The following is a 6714-nucleotide window of genomic DNA, read 5'->3' as shown; positions in this document are numbered from 1 at the left end:
CTTCTCTGCTCTTCTAGAGCAGCTGCGCAGTCTGCACTCCCAGCAGCAGTGCACGAGGGTTCTTTCCCCCGTCCATGCCAGAGCTTGCTGTCTCATCTTTTGACAAAGGCCATTCTAACATGGACGTGGGCTCCTAATTCGTTGTGGTTTTAATATGCATGTCCCTAATGACTAGTGATATAAAACCTCTTTTCATGTACGTGTTGGCCTTTCCTACGTATTCTTTGGAGAAATGTCTGTTCAGTCCTTTGCCCATTTTTTTTTTAAGATTTTATTTATTTATTTGACAGAGAGAAATCACAAGAGAGGCAGGCAGAGAGAGAGGAAGAGAGAGAGGAAGGGAAGCAGGCTCCCCGCTGAGCAGAGAGCCGGATGTGGGACTCGATCCCAGGATCCTGAGATCATGACCTGAGCCGAAGGCAGAGGCTTAACCCACTGAGCCACCCAGGCGCCCCCTTTGCCCATTTTTTAATTGGGTTATTGGTTTCGTGGCCGTTTGTTGAGTTGCATGAGTTCTTTATATGTTTTGGATATTAACACCTTATCAGGCATATGGTTTGCAGTTTTTATCCCCATTCCGTAGATTGTCCTTTCACTTTACTTTGCTGTGCATTGGCTTTTTAGTGTGATGCGCTCCCACTTGGGTTTGATTTTGCTGCTTATGCTTTCCGTGTCGCAGCCAACAGTCGTCATGAAGACCACGTCAGGGAGTTTTATTCCCGTGTTCCTCTGTGGGTTTCATGACTTCAGGTCCTACGCTTAAGTCGTTAATTAACTTGAGTTAATTTTTTTAAAGATTTTATTTATTTATTTGTCAGAGAGCGCGCACAAGCAGCCAGAGTGGCAGGCAGAGGCTGAGAGAGAACCAGGCTTCCCGTTGAGCAGAGAGCCCGATGCAGGACTCGATCCCAGGACCCTGGGATCATGACCTGAGCCAAAGGCAGAGGCTTAACCCACTGAGCCACCCAGGCGCCCCATCTTGAGTTAATTTTTGTGAGTGGCGTATGAGCACAGTCCAGTTTCATTCTTTTCCATGTGAATATTCAGTTATCCCGGCACCATTTATTGAAGAGACTGTCTTTTCTCCATTTTGTATTCTTTAAAGAAGAACCCCTCTCACACAACAGCTACAGCTGCTGCTTCCCAAGAAGGAAGAGCCCACCACACCTGGACTTCAGACTGGATAGGATCTCACTTGCATCTGTGGGATTCTCTGGGGAAAAAAAAAACCGAAGCCCGAGTCTATGGGTGGTATTCACTCATTAAGTTTATTACTCACACAAAACTTAATGATCACTTAAACCGGGAACTGTGCTGGGTTTAGGGATATAAAAGACAGGCATGACTCCTGTATTCATGAATCTTACAGTCAGCTCGGGGGGAATGACATGGGGTGCATTTGCGTTAAAGAGAATTTTAGGAACAAAGATAGGGCCAATAATTTACACTTATCAGTGGCATTAAAGAGATGATGATTTCCACGGTGATGGAGTCGGTTTTCTTCACTGTCTTTTGATCTGTACCTGCTGCTGCCGCCGTTACCTCTCCGGATAGCACGGGCCATTGCAGTTACTCACAGAAGGGGCCTCACTGCCCCTGAGCAGTGCGTACACTGAGGTACATGGTTTTTATCTTTTCTGTTGCTAACACATGGAAAGTACATTCGTTTCCATCAAGAAGCCACCTATTTCTGGAGAGGCAAAATAAGACACAGTACTGTGGTTCTTCTTGTGTAGAATTTTTTTAATGAAGATAATGAGAAGGAAGGGGAGGCCTGAAGCATTTACCTTAAGCAGAAATTCACATGTTCTCGTTTCAAATCCGAAGACGCTCAGTGACTTCAGGTAAGATGTAATCCCTTTATCTGTCATCTTATCCTACTGAACATAGGAGGATAGAGAAAAAACAATTAAATATCCATCTAGCACAGCAGTGGACACGTATTCATGCCAAACAGGGCAGTAAGCGAGAGGACAGAGGCACAGCTCTGCCGTCTACTCAGCATCCTAATTTCACGCACATCCCTTAGCTTTGGAAGGTTATATAAGGAAGTGATGAAAAAGGTATTTTAAAAGAGTTCCATCTGAATTGAGGCAGCCAAAAATGGGCCCCTAAAATGTGTTAATTTATATATCCCATACAGTTTATTTTTTCTTAACACCTCTTTAAAATAGGGCATTGGCACTTGCCAGAAAAAGAAGCAACACAAAAAAATAAATTGATTTCTGGGATGCCACATGGAATTTTGGTCCTGGATCTGCATAAATACTCCTTTCCATACATTATTTATTCTCAAAACAATCTTGCAGGCCAACGTTTTATAAACTATTTCCACACACATAAAACAGAAAGAAAACTTGGAGGAGAACAGCAGAAATGAGATGCTAGAACATCTTTCACACAAGCCCACAATGACTCCTGCTGCTCGAGAGAGGCCCAGTAGTGCATAACTACGGAACACATGCCACGCGTCCTCCACGCTCTAAAGCAGAGTGCTAAGCACGTCGCCTGCAGCCTGACTGTGGCTGTGGTTGTCTCCGGGACCCCAACACGGAGTAGCCACCACCTGGGGCCACTGCCTTCCGTCATGGTGGAGGGGACAGAAAACATGATGAATCCCATGCTGGCTGTTGAAGGTCCTGCTCTAAGTGACACATACCACTTCTGTTTCAGTCCTGTGGCTATACCTGACTCCATCAAGGCCTGAATGTATCATCCCGCAGAGAGAGGCTCCAAATGAAAAGAAGTACAGTCTACAATAATATGGGGTTGGGATGAAATTGCATTTAGGATCCAGGGAAGAATGAGTTGACAGTTTTGAAGGGACAATATGAAAAAGCAAACCTCCAGCCTCACAGAGACCCCCTCCAAGTCTGAGCCTTATGCAGCTCTGAAACCCCATTCCTAGCCAAGATGACCTTCAACTGTTAGATATTTTTTAAAGTAAAAAACCCAAACCAAGTGTTCTTTTCATTTCGATTTTATAGTCCTAATTCTCCTTGAGGCGATAAGAATGACACTGATCCTATGTATTGGTCATGAGCAAGAAAGTGCAGAGAAGAAAAGCACGCAAACATTTTTCCAAAAAACCCTCTGGAGCAGTAGGAGTCATTGTGGGCTTGTGTGAAAGATGTTGTAGCATCTCATTTCCGCTGTTCTGTCCACAGGCTAAAAAACGCAGGCAGTTCTCAGACAACCTTCAGCAGGTTGTCGCACGGCCAGTCTGCAGCCCCGTCTTCCATCCGCACAGGTTCTGGGTAGAACTCACATGCCGGCCCAGCTGCACATCTGTGGGGCCCAGAGCGACACGAATACGCAGAGTCCCTTGCTCAGACCTGGCTGGATGCTCTGCTCTGTGAGAGCCGGCCACTGAACCCTCCCGAGCACCAGGCCGTGTGCGACAACAAAGGGAGCTCAGATGAGAACTGGTTGGTGTTCTGGAGGGGGTAGAGGGTACTAAGGAATTCTACAGATCAAGGCCCTTTTAACATTAGAAAAGCTGACTGCTCCTAGACCCTAGGTCTAGGTAATAACTTCCTAAAAGCTTTAAGTGACAAAAAGGCACTAAAAGCTCTCTCAGTTCAAAACTGAGGGGAAAAGAAAGTGACACAATCTTTCTGCAAAGATCAGATGAAAAGTTCTAACCTTGCCATGAAACTTGGTGTTTGGGAGAGCCTTCGGATAGCCTCGTGTGTTGAGAGAAAGGGGCACGTATATGAGGAAGCAGAGATGAATCGTTCTGGAGACTTCTGTATGGAAAGAGCTGTGGGATTTACAATACGGGAACCAGAAGCACATATATCAGAAAGCCAAGTTTTTGAGGTAATTGTTTTGGTAAAGAAACCATGCGCCCCGATTAAAAAAACACTTTGAGCTTAAAACAAGCTCTCAGAGTGTCCCCAGCAGGATGGCCCGATGAGCGATCTTTCTGGCTTACATTTTGCTGGCCCATGAGGAGCCACACTTGAACCTGAAGGCAAGGGCTGCATCACGTGGAGATTTCGACCCTCTCCTTTCTCCAATAAAGGACTCCCCAGATATGCATGTGTTGATTTCGCAGCCCCATCCCCGGCAAGAACATGAGATACGTGACAGAGGTATCTTCCATTAGTTTCAGGGACTAAGGTCCTCAGTGGTGTAAAGTTGCACATTTCATACTTGTTAGATACCTGTGGGGACTAAAGGTGTCAAGGTGACACTTGAAAACTTGGGTCTCTTTTCCTTTAAATCTGTCCTGAGTTACCCTCTTGAGTAATTGATGCTACCAATCTTTTGGTGCTCTATTCTCATAGCAACAGGCTGTGATGTCAGAGGGTTATTTTATCACAGAAGTTATCCCCAAAAAGATGCTGAGCTGCGAAGCAGAAAGCTGTGGCTGAATTGCCTGTTCCTCAACTATCACTTCACGTAAATAAAAATGGAAATAGAAAATAAAAAGACTCCTACTAACAGTTCATGTGAGCATTTTTATTAAGAGTTTCCATGGTACGAAGCTTTCCTTTTAGCACTTTGTATCAGTGGTTACGTATTTTTTTTTTAAATAGTATTCCAGGATGTTCTGTTACAAGTCTCAGCAGGACTATCTCCTGCAAATAAAGGTAGGCTAGGTCAGGCACACGGTCAAGAAAGCCGCATTAAAATCAGCATCATTGCAGAGGAAAATACTACCTATTACTATCTTTTTTTAGTATCTTTTATTAGGATCTTTTTTTATAGTAAGAACCTTAAAACAGTTTCACTAGCAAACGTGATAACACTGAAAGTCAAAATTACGGGCACTGGCTCTATTTATCAGACAAACAAATGTCACTTGACTTGGCTGGTGTAGGGAAGACAGCATTCCGTAACGCCACCCCAAACTTGCTTGGTCACATAAATTCGTGGAGTGTCCTTGTGTGAGACAGGGTGGGTACGTCTGCAGGGGCTCTATTAGGCCACAGTGACAAAGAAGGCAAAAGCCCAGTTGTTGAAGACATGGGTTTGCTTGCTGGCATTCCACTTTGGTCCAGGGTCAGCTGGGGGCTCTGTGCTTTGTCATTCAAACAGCCACTACCTAGAACTGTGTTCATGACTGGCAGGAGAAAGAAAGAGGGGAGGTTATTTTGTGTGGCCCAAGCAGTATTTTTTCTCTTAACTAGAAAGATGTCTGGAAGGTGGGGTCGTCTGGACGGCTCTCAAACTTCTCTCTCTCCTTTTGTGCACAAGGCCCAGCTGCCCTTACCTGGCCCCTGACGGTAGCTGTGACGCTGCGACTTGCTTGGCTAATACAACGTGCAAAGAATTGATGAGCAGTTCCCAGAGCACATGAGTGCTCTGCCACATGGTTTCTCCTCCCTCAGTACCAAGAAGGTATTTGTCAGTTAAACCCGCATATAAGCAAATATAAACCAAAGCTCAATAAATGTAAACGATGTTTACCAAGAAGTATAAAAACATCACAAAACTGCACGTAAAAAAATTCTCCCCGGGTGCCTGTGACACCTGTGAGTCCTGGTTGGCTCAGTAGGTTAAGCATCTGCCTTCAGCTCAGCTCGTGATCCTAGGGTCCTGGGATCGATCCCACACTGGGCTCCTGGCTGTGTCTGTGTCCCCCACCCCCTGTTCATGTACACCACTCTGTCTCTCAAATAAAATTTGTAAAAAAAATTCTCCCAAGAATTTTTTCATCTCCAAGACCGATGTTCTTTTCATCTTAAAATAAGTGCAGGGTACTGTGTCTGCCATACCTCCCATACTTCTTGCTGTTCATATGTTTAAAATGAAAAACACCAGCACTCAAATAAATAGTATTTAAAATTTGACAGAAGATTCAAAATATTTAAATTATTTAATCATAATGTCTTTTTTTAAAATAATAAAACACAAGTATTATCTGCAAGGAACTTCACAATTTTTGCTCTCCTCTAATGTCTGTTTCTGGTTCTCTTTGTGAGTGGAAACTGGGGAAAATCATACCCCATCATCACATTTCTGGCCTCTTCCCCCGCTCCTGTACTCTGCCCAGGATTCCTGGGGGGCAGGAGAAGCACAGAAGTGCAGACCAAAGAATTAACTTCGGCTGTGTGTTACAAACACTAACTTCCCTCGCTTACACAGCTCCTTCCTCTCTCCCCATAATTTTCAGTGCAATTGACTATGGAGGAAAGGGCTTCCTGTGTCCCAGCAGGAATGGTTGGCGACCACTCACTGACTTACCAACAGTCAGAAAAGATAGAGTTCCTTTGGTCTTAGCGGCGTAAATATATATAAGTATCCGAAGGGGCATGTGTACCCGAATGTTTATAGCAGCAATGTCTACAATAGCCAGACTATGGAAAGAACCTAGATGTCCATCAACAGATGAATGGATAAAGAAGAGGTGGTATATATACACAATGGAATACTATGCAGCCATCAAAAGAAATGAAATCTTGCCATTTGCGACGACGTGGATGGAACTAGAGCGTATCATGCTTAGTGAAATAAGTCAATCGGAGAAAGACAACTATCATATGATCTCCCTGATATGAGGACATGGAGAAGCAACATGGGGGGGTAGGGGGATAGGAGAAGAATAAATGAAACAAGATGGGATCGGGAGGGAGACAAACCATAAATGACTCTTTAATCTCACAAAACAAACTGGGGGTTGCTGGGGGGAGGTGGGATTGGGAGAGGGGGAGCGGGCTATGGACATTGGGGAGGGGAGGCGAACCATAAGAGACTATGGACTCT

The sequence above is a fragment of the Meles meles genome, chromosome 8 (assembly GCF_922984935.1).
Source record: "Meles meles chromosome 8, mMelMel3.1 paternal haplotype, whole genome shotgun sequence".
In the NCBI taxonomy this organism is placed as follows: Eukaryota; Metazoa; Chordata; class Mammalia; order Carnivora; family Mustelidae; genus Meles; species Meles meles.
This window is presented reverse-complemented; position numbering follows the sequence as displayed.